This window comes from Tamandua tetradactyla, chromosome 10 (genome assembly GCF_023851605.1).
Source record: "Tamandua tetradactyla isolate mTamTet1 chromosome 10, mTamTet1.pri, whole genome shotgun sequence".
NCBI lineage: Eukaryota > Metazoa > Chordata > Mammalia > Pilosa > Myrmecophagidae > Tamandua > Tamandua tetradactyla.
In genome coordinates, this window is record NC_135336.1 from 37,643,059 (window position 1) to 37,667,932 (window position 24,874).

A 24,874-nucleotide genomic window follows, 5' to 3' on the forward strand; every position below is an offset into this window, starting at 1 on the left:
ATAAGATGCATACAACACAGATGTTCCCATTTCAACCAATATCATGCGTAAAGTATGTTAATCACATTCACAATACTATACTGCCACCACCACCCTTCACCACCAAAACATTTTCATCAACCTAAGCAGAAACCCTGTGCTCATCAACCAATACCTCCCTATTCCTACCCCCAAGTCCCTGTAACCTCTAATCCACTCTCTGTTTCTTTATTTTTGCTTATTCTAATTAGTTCATGTCCATGAAATCATACAATATTTGTCCTTTTGTGTGTTTGGCTTATTTCTCTCAACATAATATCTTTAAGATTCATCAGTGTTGTCACATGGTATCAGAATATCATTTCTTTTTTGGCTGAATAATATTCCACTGTGTGTATTAGCCACATTTTATTTATCCATTCATCAGTTGATGGACATTTGGGTTGCTTCCATCTTTTAACAAATTTGAATAATGCCACTATGAACGTCAGCATGCAAATATCTGAGTCCCTGCTTTCAATCATTTTGGGTACATACTTAGGAGTGGAATTGTGGGGTTATATGGTAATTCTATATTTTATTAAGTTGTGTGTATTATAAGAGCCATTTAACACTAAATTTCTACTAATACCACATACCCTTTATAGAATTGTTGCCATATATTTAAACTCCTTATATGTTATAATCCCCAAAATACAATATTACTTTTTTTTCCCATTAAACAACTTGTAGTCTTTTTAAAAAGAGCATTTCCAGTGTTCTTTTCTTCTGATCCAACTAAGTTTCTGTCTGGTGTCCTTTCCCTTCAGTCTGAAAAACTTCCTTTAGCATTTCTGATAGTATGGACCTGGTTGAAATAACTTTTCTCAATTTCTTTTTTTGTTGTTAATTCTTCAACTATATACTGAGCACTAAATATGAGGAAGGGCCTAAGTAATTGTCTAATGCACTCTTCAGAAAGGAAGTGATTGTTTTGTGATTCTATTTTGAAATGCTTTGCTTTTAATATAGATGAACAATTTATCAACAGCAAGTCAGGATCAACTAAAAGGGCTTGAAAACTGAAATTGCAGTGATTTCATGGAAAAACAGTGATTCATCAAAAGAAATGCAAATGAAGAAAAAGTCTGTTAGGTATTATTATTATCATTATCTTTGTACTTAGGCTTTGTGATTTAGAAGTATTAAAATTGTTTTAACAGGGTGGCAAGGGGGCAGCCAGGACCATTCTAGTCCCCAGCAGACCAGCCCCTTTGCCTTGACTGCACCTCGCCTGTGTACAGGCACTGTGCACATGACTCCATGTCTACTTGGTGCTCTTTCCTGGTGCTCTCTGTGTGCTGCACATGTGCAGTCAATAAATCATTGTTTCTTCTTTGGAGGGTAAACATTTATAGAACTGATTTCATGGATCTGGTAACATGGCAAAAAATGCTGTCTAATTGAAGCCAATGGAGAACTAAAGGCCTTTATAGACCAGAATCTTAGTCCTAGAAAAGGTGTGGTATCATTAGTAGCTGTTCATCCTTCTATAGTAAATACCCTTGGAAAGCAACTCTTGCCAAAAAGCTTTGGACCATTCAATGTCAACATGGCACAGCAAGTGGTAATTGGTACACCTCAAAGGAATGCAGCGCCAAATACAATCCTGGTAGGAAGTCCACACACCCCTAACACACACTTTCTATCACAGAACCATACTTCGGACTCTCCACTTTGGTCAGCTGGGAAATGCAACAGAAAAGGAGAGAAGAATGGCAAGGGTCTGCAGCATTTTCGATGAAGGTTTGTGAGAAGGTTCAGAGGAAAGGAACCACTTCATACAACAAAGTGGCAAATGAGTGGGTCAGGGAGTTTGGTGCTGGCAATAATCACACTTTACCAAATGAATCTGCTTATGACCAGAAGAATATAAGACCATGAGTCTACAGTGCATTACGTGTCATAATGGCCATGAGCACTAACTCCAAGGAGAAGAAGAAAATCAAATGAATTGCTCTGCCTAGCAAGTTGACTCAGGAATGTCAGAATTTAGAGGTAGAGGGACAGAAAAGACTTGAAAGAATGAAACAGAACAGTCTCAATTTCAAAGAATTATTCTACAGCAACTTGCCTTCAAGACTTTGGTGCAGAGAAATCACCAAGCAGAGCAGCAAGCCAGCCGGCTGCCTCCTTTCAACTCCATCATCCACCTCCCGTTCATCATAGAGAACACCAGCAAGAAGACAGTGATAAACTGCAGTGTTTCTAATGACAAATTTGAGTGTGTTTAATTTCAAAAAACATTTAAAATTCACGATGACATAGAAGTATTAAAGTGAATGAGAATGACTTGTGGACTAGAATCAGGAAGCTGTTTGGCTCAAGACCTTAAAATGGCAAGAAGTTTGGTACCTAAAGCTCTGAAATCTTATGACAGAAATGGCTCAGGGATCAATCAGTGGTATATTTGTCACATCATCAGGTTCAACTTTAAATGGCACAAGGCTTTCTGCCAGTGACTCGATCAGTGGTCCATATGGGACATTGGCTATGAGTTACTGCAGATCTCAGTAGAGCGGTTCCAGGATGGAGATGCCCATGTGTCCTGAGTTGCAAAGATGATGGTGATGATCATGATGACTTTAATGGAAATGAAGATGAACACTGATTTTCTTGGCTTGTAGACTCTGCCTCCTGCTGCAAATTAAGCTTTAGGAAAAAATTGTACGGGAAGAGAAACTTTTTTTTTTAAACGTGGGTTTTTATTTTTTCTTTTTTGCCCACTCCCAAAAAGATATTGGTAAGGTATTGAATTTAGATACACACCTCCAATAAGTAAGCAAGGATGTTTTTTGTAGGATTTTAAAAAATGTGGCATGGGTGTGCATCAGTGTGCCGATGCAGTCTTTATTTACTCCTTAGGATTTTTTTAAACTTTTTTTATCGTATAGTATAACATATATACAAAGCAAAGAAATAAAAAAGCAATAGTTTTCAAAGCACTCTTCAACAAGCAGTGACAAGACAGATCCCAGAGTTGTCATGGTCTGCCATACAATCCTCTTATCTTTTTCCTTCTAGCTGCTCCAGAATATAGGAGGCTAGAGGGCTTAAACATTTTTTTTATCATCACAATCAACTGCTTTTACTTCTTTTTTAGTGAACAATAACATACATACAAAAAAGCTATAAATTTCAAAGCACAGACTACAATTAGTTGTATAACATATTTCAGAGTTTGACATGGGTTACAATTTCACAATTTTAGGTTTTTACTTCTAGCTGCTCTAAAATACTGGAGACTAAAAGAGATATCAATTTAAGAATTCTGCATTCATATTCATTTGTTAAATCCTATCTTCTCTGTATAACTCCACCATCACCTTTGATATTTCCATCCCTCTCTTTAGGGGTGGTTGGCCTATAGCAAGTCTAAATATTTCATATTGGAAGGGTCCATCACTAATATGGGGTAGGGAGATGGAACTATCTGATGTTCTGGAGAGGCTGGGCTAGGTTTCAGGACTTATCTGGACCAGGGACTCATCTGGAGTTTGTAGGTTTCTGGAAAATTACTCTAGTGCCTGGAAACCTTGTGGAATATTATATACTGCCTTAGGTATTCTGTAGGATTGTCTGGAATGGTCCTGGTTTGGGGTTGCCAGGTTATGATAGGTAGGAAGGTCTACCTGAAGCTTGCCTAAGAGCAACCCACAGAATAGCCTCTTAACTCTATTTGAACTCTCCCTCTGTCACTGATACTTTGTTAATTACACTTCTATTCCCCCTTTTGGTCAGGATGGAATTGTTGATCCCACAGTGCCAGGTCAGGTTTCATCCCTGCGAGTCAGTCATCTCCCATGTCACCAGGGAGACTTTCACCCTGGATGTCATGTCCCATGTAGGGGAGAGGGCAATGATTTCACTTGCAAAGTTAAGCTTAGAGAGACTGAGGCCACACCTGAGCAACAAAAGAGGTCCTCCAGATGTAACTCTTAGGCATACCTATAGATGGTGTAAGCTTTCCACTATTTACATAAGCTTCACAAGAGTAAGCCTCCTGATTGAGAGCATGGTCTATTGATTTGGGTGTCCCTAAAGTTTGACACAGAATCAGGGGATTCCCTGACAGTAAGTTTTAATAGTTCCATTTTTCTCCTTTCCCTCAGGGGACTTTGCCAATACTTTTTGATTATCTGCTTAATATACTCTAGGATGTATCATGGCATTACAATAATCTATACAGGATTAAAGGACCTCTTTCTAATTCTGGGTTCCCTGTGTTTCAATTATTCCAATGAGCTAAAAAGATAGGTTGAATTAGATTATGCACTACAGAAATTTTCAGTTCCAGGTGAAATAAACCTTGCTTCCATTGCCTCAAAGAGTATGTTTTGTTCTAAAATATAGACACTGTCTTCCATACTCCTATATTCTGAATTATTTTAACCCCAACTTGTTTGGCTTCATTCTTATCTCTAAATATCAGGTTATATATATAAAGCAGCCTCTCAAAATCCAGAAATAATAATCACCACTCCAGACTTAATATGTCTTCTGTAAAAGCTTACAGTCTAGGCCCCTGTTTTCTTATAAGCATTTTCTAAAGGTGACCATATCGTTCTTGTTCTTTTGTTTCTGGCTTATTTTGTTTCACCAAATGTCCCACATGTTTATTCACATCGTTGCATGCCTCACAACTTTGTTCCTTTTTTGTAGCAGCATAGCCTTCTTTCATGAATATACACCATCGTTCGCCATTCTACTTCTCCATCAGTGCATCCTTCAGCCACCTGCATTCATTGGGCATCATGTAGAGAGCCCAAAGTTCACAGTCCATCAACATTCTCAATTTTAGATGATTTCATCGTTTCCAAGAGAAAGAAAAGCAGTAAAACATACCCTTGCCAAATAGGAGATCTATACCTCCTCTTAGAACTTGTCCCTCCCCCCATTATTTACCTCCGCTTTTGCTGTGGTAGTGCTGATGGTTTCCTTTTGAATATAGCTCACAGCATGCAATAGCAGTTTCCCCCTGTACCCGGGACTTAAACACTCTTTAGACAAGAATCATATCTTTGAAGTAATTCTTGTAAGAACTAATTCATATTTCTAGTGTTAATCAGTGGGGCATGTAGGTTCATACAACCCCTTTCAATCTTGTTCATCTTCAATATGTTAATATTACTTATAGACCCACTAGAAAACCACCTTCACTCCTATGTATTCCTTTACATTGGAGCTCAACCTCTTTAGCTAACGGTTCACCCATCTCTAGCTTCTATGTATCTCTAAGTCCCTTATATTCTGTATTATAAGCCTCAGATTGTACTTTTATGCTGGTCATAAAACTGGAATCATACAGTATTTATCCTTTTGTGTCTGATTGCTTCACTCAGCATTATGTCCTTGTATTAGTTAAGGTTCTCTAGAGAAACAGAATCAACAGGGAACACTTGCAAATATAAAATTTATGAAAGTGTCTTACGTGACCGTAGGAATGCAGAGTCCAAAATCCACAGGGCAGGCTGTGAAGCCGATGACTCCAATGGATGGCCTGGATGAACTCCACAGGAGAGGCTCACCAGCCAAAGCAGGAATGCAACCTGTCTCCTCTGAGTCCTCCTTAAAAGGCTTCCCATGATTGGATTTAGCATCACTAATTGCAGAAGACACTCCCCTTTGGCTGATTATAAATGGAATCAGCTGTGGATGTAGCTGACGTGATCATGACCTAATCCTATGAAATGTCCTCATTGCAACAGACAGGCCAGCGCTTGCCCAATCAGATGAACAGGTACCACAACTTGGCCAAGTTGACACCTGTCCCTAACCATGACAGTCCTCAAGGCTCATCCATCTTGTCATGTGTTTTAGGACGTCATTTTGTCTTTCTGCTGCATAATATTCCATTGTATGTATATGACACATTTTGTTGTTCCACTAGTCTTTTTAGGGTGTGTGTGTGCATGGTCTGGAAATCAAACTCAGGTCACCTGTATGGAAGGTGGGCATTCTAACCACTGATCTACCCATGTACCCTCCACACGTCTTTGGATGGGCATTTGGTTTGCTTCCATCTTTTGGTGATTGTGAATAATGCTGCTGTAAACATTGGTGTGCAAATGTCTGTTTGTGTCATTGCTTTCAGTTCTTCTGGGCATATACCAAGTAGAGCTATTGCTGGGTCATAGGGCAACTCAATATTTTGTTTCCTAAGGAACTACCTAACAGTTTTCCATAGTGGCTGCACCATTGCATATTTCCACCAGGAGTGCATAAGTGCCCTAGTTTCTCCATATCCTCTCCAACATTCAGTTCCCTGTTTGTTTAATAGCAGCCATTCTTATAGGTGTGAGGTGGTATCTCATTGTAGTCTTGATTTGAATTTCCCTTATAGACAATAAAAATGAGCATCTTTTGAGCCATCTGTATTTGCTCTTCAGAAAAATGCCTATTCATGTCTTTAGCCCATTTTATAATTGGGTTGTTTGCTTTTTTGTTGTTGTTGAGTTGTGTGATTTCTTTGTATATACAGGAAATTAAACCTTTATCTGATATGTGATTTCCAAATATTTTCTCCCATTGAGTTGGCTGTCTCTTCACCTTTTTGACAAAGTCTTTTGAAGTGCAGAATCATTTTATTTTAAGGAGTTCCCATTTATCTATTTTTTCTTTTGTTGCTAGTGCTTTGGGTATAAAGTGTAGGAAGCTACCTCCTATTACTAGGTCTTGAAGATGTGTCCCTACATTTTCTCCTAGAAGCTTTATGGTGCTAGTTGTTATATTTAAGTGTTTGATCCACTTTGAGTTAATTTTTATGTAGGGCATAAGATAGGGGTCCTCTTTCATTCTTTTGTCTATTGATATCCAGTTCCAATTATTGAAAAGACTGCTTTTTTCCCATTCAGAGGATTTGGGGGCCTTGCCAAAAATCAGTTGATCATAGATTTGGTTGTCTATTTCTGCACTCTCGATTCAATTCCATTGGTTATTGCTTATATCTTTGTGCCAGTACCATGCTGTTTTGACCACTGTGGATTTATAATGGGTTTTAAAGTCAGGGAATGTTAATCCTCCTACTTTGTTCTTCTTTTTTTATGATGCTTTTAACTATTCAGGGTCTCATTCCCTTCCAGATGAATTTGGTAGTTAGGTTTTCCAAATCTTCAAAGTTGATTGTTGGAATTTTGATTGGTACTGTGTTGAATCTATAGATCAATTTGGGGAGAATTGACATCTTAACTATATTTAGCCTTCCTATCCTTGAGCAGGGAATGTCTTTCCACCTATTTAGATCTCCTTTGATTTCTTTTAGCAATGTCATGAAGTTTTCTGTGTATGAGTCCTTTACGTCCCTAGTTAAGTTCATTCCTAAGTATTTGAATCTTTTAGTTGCTATTTTGAATGGAATTTTCTCCTTAACTGACTCCTCAGCTAAGTCATTGTTTGTGTATAGAAATTTTACTTATTTTTGCACATTAATTTTATATCCAGACCTTGCTGAATTTGTTTACTAACCCAAGTAACTTTGCTATAGATTTCTCAGGATCATCCAAGTATAATATCATATCAGCAAATAATTAGAGTTTTACTTCATCCTGTCCAATTTGGATGCCTTTTATTTCTTTGTCCTGCCTGATTGCTCTAGCTAGAACTTCCAGCACAATGTTGAATAGTAGTGCTGACAATGAACATCGTTGTTTTGTACCTGATCTTAGTTGGAAGGCTTTCAATCTTTCTCCATTGAGTAAAAATGCTGGCCATCATTTTTTCATGTAATCCCTTTATCATACTGAGGTAGCTACCTTTGATTCCTATCTTTTGCAGTGCTTTTTTTTTTTATCAGAAAAGGATGCTTAACTTTGTCGAATGCTTTTTCAGCATCAATTGAGATGATCATGTGATTTTTCCCTTTTGATTTGTTAATGTGCTATACTACCTTAATTGATTATCTTGTGTTGAACCATCCTTCCATTCTGGTATAATCCCCACTTGGTCATGTGTTGTTGGATTCAATTTGCTAATATTTTAGTGAGAATCTTTTTCATCTATGTTCATTAGACAGATTGGCCTATAGTTTTCCTTATAACATCTTTACCCGGTTTTGGTATTAACATGATATTAGCTTCATAAAATGAGTTAAGTAGAGTTTCTTTTTCCTCATTTCTTTGGAGAAGTTTGAAGGGAATTGGTGTTAGTTCTTCATGGAATGTTTGATAAAATTCCCCTGTGAAGCCATCTGGCCATGGGTTTTCTTGGAAGGAAGATTTTTGATGACTGATTGAATTTCTTTCCTTGTGATTGGTTTGTTGAGATCTTTGATTTCTTCATGAGTCAGTGTAGCTTGCTTTTGTGTCTCCAGGAATTTGTCTTTTTCATCTAAGTTGTCTAGTTTGTTGGCATATAGTTGTGCATAGTATCCTCTTATGATTTCTTTTATTTCTTCAGGGTCTGTGGTAACACACGCCTTTTCATTTCTGATTTTATTTGCATACTCTCTCTTATTTATTTATTTTTGTCAGTCTTGCTAGTGGCCCATCAATTGTATTCATTTTCTCAATGAACCAACTTTCAGTTTTATTGAATCTTTCTATTGTTCTTTTTTCTCCTATTCTTTTATCTCTGCTTTAATCTTTATTATTTCTCTTCTTCTATTTGTTTTTGGGTTAATTTGCTGTTCTTTCTCACATTCCTCTGGGTGTGCTGTTAAGTCCTTGATTTTTGCTCTTTCTTTTTTTTTTCATATAGGCATTTAGGGCAACAAATTTCCTTCTCATCACAGTTTTTGCTGCATCTTATAAGATCTGATAAGTTGTATTCTCATTTTCATTCATCTTCAGATAGCTACTGATTTCTTTAACAATTTCTTCTTTGACCTAATGGTTGTTTAAGAGTTTGTTACTTAATCTCCATAGATTTATGAATGTTGTCATTCTTTGGTGGTTATTTAGATCCAGCTTTATCCCATTATGGTCAGAAAAAGTTTTTTGAATAATTTCAAAATTTTTTTGAAAAATTATTTGAATAGTTTCAAAGTTTTAAAATTTATAAAGACCTATTTTGTGCCCCAGCATATGATCTATCCTGGAGAATATCCCATGAGCACTAGAGAAGAATGTATATCCTTGTACTTTGAGGTGCAATGACCTATATATATCTGCTAGGTTAATTCATTTATCAAGTTATTTAATTTCTCTGTTTCTTTGTTGATCTTATATATGGTTGTTCTATCTATAGAAGGGAGTGATGTATTAAAGTCTCCTACTATTTTTTAATTTAATTTTTTTAAACATAACAACATACAAGCACAAACACTCTTACCATATGATCATGCCTTTCTTAGTATATAATCAATAACTCACAATATCATCACACAGTTGTATATTCATCACCATAATCACTTCTTAGAACATTTGCAGCAATCCAGAAAAAGAAATAAAAAGAAAAAAAATTCATACATACCATAACCCCTTCCCCTCCCTCTCACCAGTCACAAGCATTTCAATCTACTAAATTTATTTTAATATTTGTTCCCCCCATTATTTATTTATTTTTAATCCACATGTTTTACTCATCTGTCCATAAGGTAGATAAAAGGAGCATCAGACACAATGTTTTCACAATCACATAGTCACATTGCAAAAGCTGTATCATTATGTGGTCATCTTCAAGAAACATGGCTACTGGAACACAGCTCTACATTTTCAGGTACTTTCTCCAGCCTCTCCATTATACCTTATCTAAAAAAGTGATATCTATATAATGTGTAAGAATAACTTCCAGGGTAACCTCTTGACTGTGTTTGAAATCTCTCTTCCCCCTTTTGATCAAGCAATTTTTCTCAATCCCTTGATAAGGAGTCCCAGCTCATTCTTGTATTTCTGTCCACCAGGTTTGCACCCCTGGAGTCATGTCCCACATAGAGAGGAGGAGGACAGTGAGTTTGCTTGTCATGTTGGCTGAGAGAGAGAGGCCACATCTGAGCAACAAAAGAAGTTCTCTGGGGGTGAAAGTCTCCTACTACTGTTTTTGAACATCTATCGCTCCCTTCAGTTTTGCCAATGTCTGTCTCATGTACTTTGGAGCTCCTTGATTCAATCATAAAAATTTATGATTGTTATATCTTATTGGTGAATTGACCCTTTAATTAGTATATAGTGTCCTTCTTTATCTTTTATGATGTCTTTATATTTAAAGTCTATTTTGTCTGATATTAGTATAGCTATTCCTGCTTTCTTTTTGTTATAACTTGCATGGAAATTTTTTTCTATCCTTTCACTTTCAACCTATTCATATCCTTGTGTTATGATGAGTCTCTTGTAAGCATCATATAGCTGGATTATGCTTCTCAATCCATTATGCCAATCTGTATCTTTTAATTGGTACATTTAGTCCACTAACATTCAAAATTATTAATGAAAATATATTTCTTGAATCCATCATGTTACCTTTTTTTTTTTTAATTTGTCAGATCCATATATATTTTTTCCCTCTTTCTCTTTGCATTCTTTAAATTACCTTTAGTGGTACTCTTCAATTCTGTGCCCTCCTCCAGACCTCTCTCTCCTTTCTTTTTTTTCAGCTGGCAGAACTCCTTTTAAAATTTCTTGTAGGGCTGGTCTCTTGCTGACAAATTCTTTCAGGAATTCTTTGGCTGTGAAAATTTTAATTTCTCCCTCAATTGTGAAAGACAATTTCGCTGGGTACAGAATTCTTGGCTGGAAGTCTTTCCCTTTCTGGATCCTGAATATATCATACCACTGCTTTCTTGCCTCCAGGGTGCTAGTTGTGTAGTATGAACTCAGTCTTATTTGGTTTTCCTTGTATGTAGTAGATTGTTTTTCTCTTGTTGCTTTAAAGATTTTTTTTATTTCTCTTCAACATTTGACAGACTGATTAGTGCATGCCTTGGGGAAAGCCTATTCAAATTTATTCTGTTTGGAGTTTGTTGAGCTTCTTTGACTTGTATATTCATGTTCTTTTTGAGGGTTGGGAAGTTTTCCTCCACTATATCCTCAACTACTCTTCCTAGCCCTTTACTCCTTTCTTCTCCATCTGGGACATTGATGATTTTTATATTTGTGCACTTTGTTTTGTCTATCAATTCCCCGAGATCCAGTTCAATGTTTTCAATCTTTTTTTGCCATTTGCTCTTTTGAGTCTTTGAAGTCAATTATCCTGTCCTCTATATCACTTATTCTTTCTTCTGTCTCTTTAAATCTACTGTTGTGTGGTGTTGTGTATGTTTTTTATTTGGTCAACAGAGTCTTTAATCTCTGTGTATCTACTATTTTTCTATTTATTCTTTCAAATTCCTCTTTATGCTATTCTACTGTCTTCTTGATCTCCTTTATGCTATTTGCTATCCCAGTTATTTTATTAAGTAGAGTTGTATGAACATCTTTGATTACTTGTTTCAATGTCTATGTCTCTTGTAGTGTTTTAATTTGGTCCTTAGGCAGAGCTATTTGTGTTTGCATCATGATATGCTTAACGATCTTCTGCTATCTTCATGGCATCTAAATATCTTGATTGATTTACTTTGGGTGTTGATTTCTTTCAGTAGTCTGAAGCCTTGTGCTTGCAGGATGATTGTACAATGGGGAGCAGGGCACAGGGTGCAGCACTCAGTGAGGTAATTTGTTAGAGGGCAAGTATAGGTGCAGATTGGGGATGTTACACTGATGCTTGTGAATGTAGGCACCCAGTGGCCAGGGAGGATGTAGCTGTGCGGGTGCACTGGTCTGGGGGGTGTAATCTTGGTGTGCACTAGTCTAAAGCATGGGGCCCTTTGAGTCATGCATAGAGCTGTGGCAGCAGGTCAATATTATGCCTTCAATTGGGGGTGGATGTGACCCTGCTGCACAGTTTGACACTTTCTTAGAGCTGGGAAGTGTGGCTGAGGGCCATGCACATGCAAGTCTCTAGGACTGCTGCAAAATGTGGTTCCCAGAGCTGAATGACCTGATTGGGGTCCCATGCACATGCATGAGCCTAGGAGTGCCATAAATGGATGCACAGAGCTGGAGGGTCTGGGGCAGACTGAAGCTGTGTGACACTATGGGCATGGGAGCAGGGGTACCTAGGTATGGAGGTTAGTGCCCACAACCTTTATGTACTGGCAACAACCTACAGGGAATAGGGAGGAGGAGGCAGTGCTTGGGAGGGATGCAGGAGAGGTAGGTTGGGCTACATTTGGGGTGGAGGTGTGGGGCAGGTACATGCACTGGGGGCTGGGGCAGGTACATGCACTGGGGGCTGGTGGGGTGCGGTGCCTGGAGTGCTAGGTATGGCAGAAGGTAACTGTGTAGGGTGTGGGGTCAGTCGCCCGTTACAGGGCTGTGCTATTGACCATAGCCCGCCCAAGGAAAGTGGCCTGGTTTACTTCCCAGTCCCGGGCTACCTTCCCTTCACTCCTGCAGGCTCCATAGCTCAGTGCCTCCTCCCCAGGCTCTAGCCTTCTGCCTCTCAGTTCCTTGGCCTCTGCAACTAAAGCTGCCCCATGTGTACAGAAGACTCTCCCAGGTCAACTGCACTCCCGAATTGCCCCCTAGTCCCCCTCCTGTCCCTTTTCTAACTTTTCTGAGGAGAAGGGCTAATCTCCAGCTACTCTATTCGGTCATCTTCCTGGAAGTCCTACTTCTTGGGATTTTTTTTTCCTTACGATTTTATGTTTTCATTTTCTAATTTTTTTTTCAAATTCAGAGTTCATTTTTGCTGTTTTAACAATTCTTGCTGAGTTTGCTGAAGAAATTGTACTTCATCCACATCAATGAAAATAAAATGCTGTCCTTTTGTAGAAAATGGTACACTGAATGGTCATTTATCTGCAGTGTGCTTTGAATGGTGCCAATAACCGATGGATAGCAAGATTACATAGCAAGTTTTTATTTTGTTAAATCATGCAGTATCTAAATAACCAAGGAAAATAGCAAAGCTCTACTTTTTTAAACATTAAAACACTATAACTTTTACTATGTCTTTATTTTCCCTTAAATTATATTAACTATTATGGTTCCATCAAGCTTACATATATATTTTTTGCATTATTTTGCAGCAAACAAATTACAAAGGTTTTTTTTTGTTTGTTTGTTTGTCTGCTTTTGTTTGTTTGGTATACGTTTATTGCCATGCTGGTGCAGCTATATAAACTATCTTGAAGGCTTGGAATGGGGAATGGTTTATTGTTAACGGAAAAATTTGCCTGATTTCTTACAGGCAACATTTGGAAATGTTTTAATATATAGTTGTTTACATACTTATAAGTCTATCATTTAAAGACAACAAATGTATTTGTTTCATAAGCATCTTCTTATAATCTATTACGAAGTTTGAAATTAAATATAGAGATGTTTTAACAGTTTTACTCAAAATTTGTCAATCATTTTTAATAGTTCTTTTTTTTATAAAAGAAAAAGGAATTTCAGTTCAGGCCATAGTCTGTTTTAAAACTTATTCACAAAACAATTAATGTTACTGTTAGCTGCCTGTCCTAAAACAATATTTTTTTTATTGAAACCCAAATAAACTTTTGTGTAATATTTTATGGACTATAAAGAGACTTTAATTGTTTGACTTGGCACTGTTTGTTTTTATTAATAAAATGTGCATGGGCATTTAAAAATTGTTTTAACAAAGTTATTTTCAAAAGGAAGCAGTAAGTGGCTACTGGTTTATGGCTAAAATGACAGGTATAACTTCAATGGTTTCACAATTTTTGAACTTCCTCAGTCAAACAGGTGCACATAGATAAGAGACAAGTAGGAATCTCAAATTTCTGTGTGTGTGTGTGTGTGTGTGTGTGTGTGTGTGTGTATGACTGTTTGTGAAAGAGAGTAAGAGAAAGAGATGTTGATTTATCTTCAGATTTGAATGGGTTAAAGAAAAATCCCTATAGTTCCTTATTTCTGGCACAAAAATGCTTTTTGTTCAACAAATTGATTTTTGTAAATGTTTAGCTTTTGTTCCCTTCTAGCTTCTGCAGAAAATGAACAAGCATGTAAGAGCCATAACAATCACTATCAATCTTTCTAGCCTAATTAGTTTTTTTCTTAAAGCATAAAGCATGACACTGTCTGCTACTTTATCTAGACAGATATACTCCAGTTTGAGGTGAAATGCAAAAGGTCTATGATGTAAAAGTTCTGTGATACATCATCCCAATAATGCTGACTGCTTGCTACTATGGAAAATTTAGGGATGAGGAGTGTCTGGCCTAAAATTATGGCTAATGAAATTGTCACCTAAATTTATCAGACATCCAATAACCACAGACATATGATGTTTTATCTATTTATTTATTTGTTTCCTTATTTACAACAAAGTAATTTTAGAAGTTGCTCTGAAATTTCTTTTATCTTCATTTTTATGATCATCCAATTATCTATTCCATTATTTTTGTGGAACAAATCTGTTGACTTCTGATTTATTTTTCACATAAAGACTAATCTTAAGTATTTAAATAAATGTTCTTTTTGGCATGACGATAAATTATGCCACACAGTGACTGAACATAGTACTAACCTAAGAAGCAGTTTTAACCTAAGATTTCATTTTGTTCTGGAGATTTTTCAGAATTAACTCACTCCTGGGCATATGGGGATAAGGTAAAACAACCCTAGGGGAGCCAAATTTTGTAGTGGGTTAATTCTGAAGTATTGAGATAAATTAATTATAAGCAAAATCCTTGAATAGCAAATCAGGTTTTTAAATCAACAAATATTTAATGAACATCTCCTTTTTGCCTAGCACTGTGTCAAATATAAATAAATCTGTAAGACAAATAGAGGACCTATGATTATGCTGGGGAAAAAATGCAATTGTTAAGGAAAGTTAAATGCTAAATTTTGTGGCAATATCTGACTTTGGATTCAATGAAGAGAGAGTCTCTGTTGATCGGTATAATTTAAGAGGTTTCATCAGATGAAACAACAAGGGTTTGAAGGATCAACTGAAGGCTGAATCTTGGTTCCATTCTAGGTACGATGACTAGGAAGCAACGCCCCCCCCCCCCCCACAACAGTTGTTGGTATAAAAAATTTATAGAATCTAAGTAATTATGTACATAGGGTCAGCACTAAGCCTTCAAGACTTCAACCAATACAGTTATGAGTTAAATCTCAAAAGGATCTCATTTCTATTGAGTTTAATATACAAGAGAAATGGTGTTTAACAGATTAAATTTGAGTCTCTGCTGAGCTATTAGTTTTCTACTGTTGCATAACAAATTTCACAAATTTTTTGGCTTAAAGCAACCCATATTTATTAGCTTACAGTTTCCATGGTTCAAGCAGGATTCTGGTCTTAGCTTTGCTAAGTCCTTGGCTGAGGGTCTCAAAAGACTACAGATATGATGTTGGCTTGACTGCATTCTCATTTAGAGGCTCCACTAGGGAAGAATCTTCTTCCAAGTTCATGCAGGTTGTTGACAAAATTCATATCTTTATATGTATATAACTGAGGGCCTAGCTTCTTACTGGTTGTTGAATGTCCTAGCACCCTTCAGGTTGTAGAAGCCACCCATAGTTCCTTGCCTCATGGCCCTTTAGAGAGGGATTCACAGTATGGTAGCTTGCTTCTTTTTTTTTTTTTTTCTTTTTTTTTTATTAATTAAAAAAAGAATTAACAAAACAATTAGAAATCATTACAATCTACATGTACAATCAGTAATTCTTAATAACATCACATAGTTGCATATTCATCATTTCTTAGTACATTTGCATCGATTTAGAAAAAGAAATAAAAAGAACAGAATAAGAATTAAAACAATAATAGAAAGAAAAAAACACAAAAAAAACAAAAAAAAAAAACCCTATACCTCACATGCAGCTTCATTCAGTGTTTTAACATAATTGCATTACAATTGGGTAGTATTGTGCTGTCCATTTCTGAGTTTTTATATCCAGTCCCGTTGTACAGTCTGTATCCCTTCAGCTCCAATTACCCCTTCTCTCTTTTTTTTTTTTTAATTAACGGAAAAAAAGAAATTAACCCAACATTTAGAAATCATACCATTCTACATATGCAATCATTAATTCTTAACATCATCACATAGATGCATGATCATCATTTCTTAGTACATTTGCATTGGTTTAGAAGAACTAGCAACATAACCGAAAAAGATATAGAATGTTAATATAGAGAAAAAAATAAAAGTAATAATAGTAAAATCAAAACAAAACAACACAAAACAAAACAAAAACCTATAGCTCAGATGCAGCTTCATTCAGTGTTTTAACATGATTACTTTACAATTAGGTATTATTGTGCTGTCCATTTTTGAGTTTTTGTATCTAGTCCTGTTGCACAGTCTGTATCCCTTCAGCTTCAATTACCCATTGTCTTACCCTGTTTCTAACTCCTGCTGAACTCTGTTACCAATGACATATTTCAAGTTTATTCTCGAATGTCCGTTCACATCAGTGGGACCATACAGTATTTGTCCTTTAGTTTTTGGCTGGATTCACTCAGCATAATATTCTCTAGGTCCATCCATGTTATTACATGGTTCATAAGTTTATCTTGTCTTAAAGCTGCATAATATTCCATCGTATGTATATACCACAGTTTGTTTAGCCACTCTTCTGTTGATGGAGATTTTGGCTGTTTCCATCTCTTTGCAATTGTAAATAATGCTGCTACAAACATTGGTGTGCAAATGTCCGTTTGTGTCTTTGCCCTTAAGTCCTTTGAGTAGATACCTAGCAATGGTATTGCTGGGTCGTATGGCAATTCTATATTCAGCTTTTTGAGGAACCGCCAAACTGCCTTCCACAGTGGTTGCACCCTTTGACATTCCCACCAACAGTGGATAAGTGTGCCTCTTTCTCCGCATCCTCTCCAGCACTTGTCATTTTCTGTTTTGTTGATAATGGCCATTCTGGTGGGTGTGAGATGATATCTCATTGTGGTTTTGATTTGCATTTCTCTAATGGCCAGGGACATTGAGCATCTCTTCATGTGCCTCTTGGCCATCCGTACTTCCTCTTCTGATAGGTGTCTGTTCAAGTCTTTTTCCCATTTTGTAATTGGGTTGGCTGTCTTTTTGTTGTTGAGATGAACAATCTCTTTATAAATTCTGGATACTATACCTTTATCTGACATATCATTTCCAAATATTGTCTCCCATTGTGAAGGCTGTCTTTCTACTTTCTTGCTGAAGTTCTTTGATGCACAAAAGTGTTTAATTTTGAGGAGTTCCCATTTATTTATTTCCTTCTTCAGTGCTCTTGCTTTAGGTTTAAGGTCCATAAAACCGCCTCCAGTTGTAAGATCCATAAGATATTTCCCAACATTTTCCTCTAACTGTTTTATGGTCTTAGACCTAATGTTTAGATCTTTGATCCATTTTGAGTTAACTTTTGTATAGGGTGTGAGAGATGGGTCTTCTTTCATTCTTTTGCATATGGATATCCAGTTCTCGAGGCACCATTTATTGAAGAGACTGCTCTGTCCCAGGTGAGTTGGTTTGACTGCCTTATCAAAGATCAAATGTCCATAGATGAGAGGGTCTATATCTGAGCACTCTATTCGATTCCATTGGTCGATATATCTATCTTTATGCCAATACCATGCTGTTTTGACCACTGTGGCTTCATAATATGCCTTAAAGTCAGGCAGCGCGAGACCTCCAGCTTCGTTTTTTTTCCTCAAGATGTTTTTAGCAATTCGGGGCACCCTGCCCTTCCAGATAAATTTGCTTATTGGTTTTTCTATTTCTGAAAAATAAGTTGTTGGGATTTTGATTGGTATTGCATTGAATCTATAAATCAATTTAGGTAGGATTGACATCTTAACTATATTTAATCTTCCAATCCATGAACACGGTATGCCCTTCCATCTATTTAGGTCTTCTGTGATTTCTTTTAGCAATTTTTTGTAGTTTTCTTTATATAGGTTTTTTGTCTCTTTAGTTAAATTTATTCCTAGGTATTTTATTCTTTTAGTTGCAATTGTAAATGGGATTCGTTTCTTGATTTCCCCCTCAGCTTGTTCATTACTAGTGTATAGAAATGCTACAGATTTTTGAATGTTGATCTTGTAACATGCTACTTTGCTGTACTCATTTATTAGCTCTAGTAGTTTTGTGGTGGATTTTTCCGGGTTTTCGACGTATAGTATCATATCGTCTGCAAACAGTGATAGTTTTACTTCTTCCTTTCCAATTTTGATACGTTGTATTTCTTTTTCTTGTCTAATTGCTCTGGCTAGAACCTCCAACACAATGTTGAATAATAGTGGTGATAGTGGACATCCTTGTCTTGTTCCTGATCTTAGGGGGAAAGTTTTCAATTTTTCCCCATTGAGGATGATATTAGCTGTGGGTTTTTCATATATTCCCTCTATCATTTTAAGGAAGTTCCCTTGTATTCCTATCTTTTGAAGTGTTTTCAACAGGAAAGGATGTTGAATCTTGTCGAATGCCTTCTCTGCATCAATTGAGATGATCATGTGATTTTTCTGCTTTGATTTGTTGATATGGTGTATTACATTAATTGATTTTCTTATGTTGAACCATCCTTGCATACCTGGGATGAATCCTACTTGGTCATGATGTATAATTCTTTTAATGTGTTATTGGATATGATTTGCTAGAATTTTATTGAGGATTTTTGTATCTGTATTCATTAGAGAGATTGGTCTGTAGTTTTCTTTTTTTGTAATATCTTTGCCTGGTTTTGGTATGAGGGTGATGTTGGCTTCATAGAATGAATTAGGTAGTTTTCCCTCCACTTCGATTTTTTTGAAGAGTTTGAAGAGAATTGGTACTAATTCTTTCTGGAACGTTTGGTAGAATTCACATGTGAAGCCATCTGGTCCTGGACTTTTCTTTTTAGGAAGCTTTTGAATGACTAATTCAATTTCTTTACTTGTGATTGGTTTGTTGAGGTCATCTATGTCTTCTTGAGTCAAAGTTGGTTGTTCATGTCTTTCCAGGAACCCGTCCATTTCCTCTAAATTTTTGTATTTATTAGCGTAAAGTTGTTCATAGTATCCTGTTATTACCTCCTTTATTTCTGTGAGGTCAGTAGTTATGTCTCCTCTTCCATTTCTGATCTTATTTATTTGCATCCTCTCTCTTCTTCTTTTTGTCAATCTTGCTAAGGGCCCATCAATCTTATTGATTTTCTCATAGAACCAACTTCTGGTCTTATTGATTTTCTCTACTGTTTTCATATTTTCAATTTCATTTATTTCTGCTCTGATCTTTGTTATTTCTTTCCTTTTGCTTGCTTTGGGATTAGTTTGCTGTTCTTTCTCCAGTTCTTCCAAGTGGACAGTCAATTCCTGCATTTTTGCCTTTTCTTCTTTTCTGATATAGGCATTTAGGGCAATAAATTTCCCTCTTAGCACTGCCTTTGCTGCATCCCATAAGTTTTGATATGTTGTGTTTTCATTTTCATTTGCCTCGAGGTATTTATTAATTTCTCTTGCAATTTCTTCTTTGACCCACTCGTTGTTTAAGAGTGTGTTGTTGAGCCTCCAGGTATTTGTGAATTTTCTGGCATTCTGCCTATTATTGATTTCCAACTTCATTCCTTTATGATCCAAGAAAGTGTTGTGTATGATTTCAATCTTTTTAAATTTGTTAAGACTTGCTTTGTGACTCAGAATATGGTCTATCTTTGAGAATGATCCATGAGCACTTGAGAAAAAGGTGTATCCTGCTGTTGTGGGATGTAATGTCCTATAAATGTCTGTTAAGTCTAGCTCATTTATGGTAATATTCAGATTCTCTATTTCTTTATTGATCCTCTGTCTAGATGTTCTGTCCATTGATGAGAGTGGGGAATTGAAGTCTCCAACTATTATGGCATTTGTGTCTATTTCCCTTTTCAGTGTTTGCAGTGTATTCCTCACATATTTTGGGGCATTCTGGTTTGGTGCGTAAATATTTATGATTGTTATGTCTTCTTGTTTAATTGTTCCTTTTATTAGTATATAGTGTCCTTCTTTGTCTCTTTTAACTGTTTTGCATTTGAAGTCTAACTTGTTGGATATTAGTATAGCCACTCCTGCTATTTTCTGGTTGTTATTTGCATGAAATATCTTTTCCCAACCTTTCACTTTCAACCTATGTTTATCTTTGGGTCTAAGATGTGTTTCCTGTAGACAGCATATAGAAGGATCCTGTTTTTTAATCCATTCTGCCAATCTATGTCTTTTGATTGGGGAATTCAGTCCATTAACATTTAGTGTTATTATTGTTTAGATAATATTTTCCTCTGCCATTTTGCCTTTTGTATTATATATATATCATATCTGACTTTCTTCTTTCTACACTCTTCTCCATACCTCTCTCTTCTGTCTTTTTGGTTCTGACTCTAGTGCTCCCTTTAGTATTTCTTGCAGAGCTGGTCTCTTGGTCACAAATTCTCTCAGTGACTTTTTGTCTGAGAATGTTTTAATTTCTCCCTCATTTTTGAAGGACAATTTTGCTGGATATAGGAGTCTTGGTTGGCAGTTTTTCTCTTTTAGTAATTTAAATATATCATCCCACTGTCTTCTAGCCTCCATGGTTTCTGCTGAGAAATCTACACATAGTCTTATTGGGTTTCCCTTGTATGTGATGGATTGTTTTTCTCTTGCTGCTTTAAGATCCTCTCTTTCTCTTTGACCTCTGACATTCTAACTAGTAAGTGTCTTGGAGAACGCCTATTTGGGTCTAATCTCTTTGGGGTGCGCTGCACTTCTTGGATCTGTAATTTTAGGTTTCATAAGAGTTGGGAAATTTTCAGTGAAAATTTCTTCCATTAGTTTTTCTCCTCCTTTTCCCTTCTCTTCTCCTTCTGGGACACCCACAACACGTATATTTGTGCGGTTCATATTGTCTTTGAGTTCCCTGATACCCTGTTCAAATTTTTCCATTCTTTTCCCGATAGTTTCTGTTTCTTTTTGGAATTCAGATGTTCCATCCTCCAAATCACTAATTCTATCTTCTGTCTCTTTGAATCTATCATTGTAGGTATCCATTGTTTTTTCTATCTTTTCTACTTTGTCCTTCACTTCCATAAGTTCTGTGATTTGCTTTTTCAGTTTTTCTATTTCTTCTTTATGCTCAGCCCATGTCTTCTTTTTTTTTTTCTTTTTTTTTTTTTTTTTTTTTTTAGAGAGAGGGAGGAAGGGAAGGAAAGACAGAGAAGGAAGGAAGGATGAAAGGAAGGAAGGGAGGAAGAAAGGGAAACATCTTTACACGTTTTCTTATTTTTTATTATATTTTGTTTGTTTGTTTGTTTTTTACATGGGCTGGGGCCAGGAATCGAACCGGGGTCCTCCGGCATGGCAGGCAAGCACTCTTGCCCGCTGAGCCACCGCGGCCCGCCCAGCCCATGTCTTCTTCATGTCCTCCCTCAATTTATCGATTTCGTTTTTGAAGAGGTTTTCCATTTCTGTTCGTATATTTAGCATTAGTTGTCTCAGCTCCTGTATCTCATTTGAACTATTGGTTTGTTCCTTTGACTGGACCATATTTTCAATTATTTGAGCGTGATCCGTTATCTTCTGTTGGCATCTGCGCATTTAGACAGATTTCCCTGGGTATTGGATCCAAAAGTTTGGAAGATTTTTCTGTGAAATCTCTGGGTTCTGTTTTTCTTATCCTGCCCAGTAGGTTGCGCTCGTGGCACACGTTTGTCTGCCGGTCCCACCAGTAAAAGGTGCTGTGGGACCTTAAACTTTGGAAAACTCTCGCCGTCCTGGGGGTTCGCTAGCCGAAGCGGCTTGAGCCGGCCCGGGGTCCGAACGCAGGGAGGGTTGCTGGTTGCCACAGCCAGGGAAAGAGCCCGTCCGAATTTCCTAGTTGGCCCTGGGCAACAAGCGTGGCGGGAGGGCGCCAGCGGCAGCGGCCCGCCCGAGAGAGTGCACGTTCCCCGGGAGTCACGGGTTTGGAAGGGGCCTCCCCCACCCGTCACCGTTCTCCGCGGCCTGGGGGTTTCCGATCCAATTCTCTCAGTTGGTCCGGGGGCTGCGCGTGGTGTGGGCACCAGCCGCCTTGGTTTCAGGGGACCACCTCTCCAAATCTCCCAGCCGGCCCGGGAAGGGGGAAGGGAGTAACTCCGGCCGCTTGCCACCCCGCCCGGTAAGGCCCGCGCGCCTCGGCGATCTCACCCGAGCTGCTTCTCTCAGCCAGCCAGCCATTCCAGGATGGGGTACGCTGTCTTTTTTATCTCTGTTGTGGCTTTGGGCGCTTTCTGTATCGTTTCTACTCCCCTAGTAGGTGTCCTGGAGAAGAAACTAAGATCCGCGCGTCTTACTAAGCCGCCATCTTCCAGGAAGTCCCCGTAGCTTGCTTCTTTAAGACCAACAGAAGAATCTCTCTTTCCAGTCTTCTAAGAGTTATACATGTGTGTGTATGTATGTATATGTGTGTGTGTTTATCATGGGAGTGATATTCCATCTTCTTTGCCATATTCTATTTATCAGAAGCAAGTCACAGATTACTCCTGCATTTCTACATTTTAAAGTTAATGTCTTCCTGTAGGGCAAATGACAGATTTGCTCCTTGACTAGGAGGAAAGAGTCTTGGAAAGAGGCTAGGCAGGTTTGCTAGCATCTACCCAGTAAGATCGAGGATTTCCTAAGCTCAGCTCTTCAACTGTGGCACAGTTTGCCATGTGTGCAGCATCCATCTGGGTCTGCCACCATATTACTCCCATGGGACTTGGGAAGCAACGTAAATTAATGTGAACATGAAGCTCACGTTGATTGTTATGCCATGGGTAATAAAGTCCTTTGTCTCTGACCCCTGGGTCTTACGTCTTCTGCCAGCATCTATGAAACTGTGGACAGGATAACATGGAGCTCACATGCTGGGTAAAAATCTCAATCCCTTCAAAATTTCTGAACCTCATTTTAAGAGATTAAGGTGAGATGTCTTGTCTCATCTGTGATCTTCTAATATTCTAATTAGTTCTGTCATTTTCATCATTGTTACAGATGAACTTAACCATTTTTGTACTTGCTTAAAGTGCCCTTAATTAAACACTGCACAATAATTTGGAGATAGTCAAGAATATTTACCACCCCCTTTTGCAGATGAGGAAATTAACTTGATTTTAATTGTCTGGTACTGCTAAAGTGATGCACTGATTATTTGGGAAACAAATCTGTCAGAATGCTGATCTGACTGTCAGGTGCTCAGTCCTTAGCCTAAGTTTTTGCTGTAATATCTTTTATCTTTGGCAAAATTATAAAATTGCTTCCTTTGCATTTCTTTGTCATATTTAAATATGTCAACGAAATACCCATGTCTTAGATTTTGATCTAACTTTACTTCTCTTGCATTATAAAACATTAAATTGTCTGTTGTTTTTAACTGGCATTTTTATTTTTATTTTTGCTTTTCACTTCATGAAAAAAATGAAATGAATTGACAGGAGATAGGATTTCAGTGACCCATAGAACAGGGCTGGGAGCATGAAACAAAGATCTTGAAAAAAGGCATACAGCTTGCCTACCTGTGCAGATGTGACAAAGCAGCTTTTCCACAAAGTCAACAAAAGACCACACTACTGCAAGGCACCTTTGCTGTGTTTTCCTCAGCTATAATTAAAAGTAATAAACTTGAATGTAAATTTAAATTGTTTTGTAAACTTTGTAGAGACTTCAGAAGCAGTTAATAAATATTTCCATAGAAAATTATATTTAGCCTAACTCTAAAAGAAAAACTCTGGCATAGATAAAGCTAACATTACAATATGAGTATGAGCTAAACATCATCATCCTGTTAAGTGTTTCCGTAAGAGACACCTGCCTAAAATCACAATGTGCCCCTACCTCCACTCAGAAGACTGGGCTTTAGGGAAAATGCCATTTATTTGGAGCCACCTGCTTTCCTCAAATGATAATGATGACAACAGCCACAATAACAGCTAACATTTATTAAATCCCTAACGAGTACCAGGCATTGTTTTAAGTGCCTTATTAGCATTTAATTTAACCCTTAAAAAGTACTATGAGTTGAGAATTACTATTAAAGTCATTTTAATGATATTATGGCACAAAAACCTCATGTAACTTGCCCAAGATTTTATGCAAGGGATAGGCAGTATCACAGAGGACTGAGAATTTGTTTTCCAGTGAGAAGATACACAAGGGAGAGAAAAAAAATCAAGTGTCAAAACAGGAAAAAGAAACCATTTTTAAATGAATGTATCAAATATTCTACTCATTAATTTAGAAAAATGAACAAAATAAGAAAATATTTTCATGAGAACTGAGACAGAGATGGTTTGAATGGAGAGTGACAGAGACCAAAAGCTAGAGACAACAAGAAGGGATTTTTTTGGTTCCCCTCTTTCCTGCATCTCAGCCTCCCCATCTCTGCTGGATCAGCCTCAGCAAATATAACATGCTGTAGCTCCTTCTATGAATTGAAGCTTTCTCTCAACTACACATCCATCTGCAATACCATCAAATTTCTCTGTTCCATTTGTCTGCCAAAACTCTCCAAAGAACTGCCTATGCTCATTATCTCCAATTTGTTGCTATCTTCTTTTCGTCTCACTCCGGACAGGTTTATGGTCCAATACGCCACAGAACTTGCCTTTGCCAAAGTCACCAATGATGTCGGGGTTGTCATCTTTCAAAAGGTTGTTCCTTATCAACCTAGATCTCTCAGCACCATTTGACACAGATGATTATCTTTTTCCTCACCAGACACTTCTTGTCTTTGTGCATCACACTCATCTGACCATTCTCCTTTCTCACATCTCTTTCTCGGTCTTTTTCCCTGGACTCTCCTCCACACTGCCTTTAAACATGGAAGCTCTTGGATTTCATCAGGGCACTATTGTCTCCACACATGACCCTCTCACCCTAGCGGAAGTGGTCTCAGGCATACCCCTGACAATATTTACCTTTTATATTTCAACAACTTCCTCATTTTTTTCCCAGCCCAGATTTCTTTTGA

At 37.4% G+C, this 24,874-nt stretch overlaps 1 long non-coding RNA gene and 1 pseudogene across 4 annotated transcripts in view; both read left to right on the plus strand.

Moving 5' to 3' along the window:
* The window catches only part of LOC143647876 (uncharacterized), a 53,355-nt gene that overhangs the window by 21,152 nt on the left and 7,329 nt on the right, over positions 1-24,874 (plus strand). The window lies entirely within an intron of this gene.
* On the plus strand, positions 1,759-2,480 carry LOC143648841 (transcription factor Dp-1 pseudogene; annotated as a pseudogene).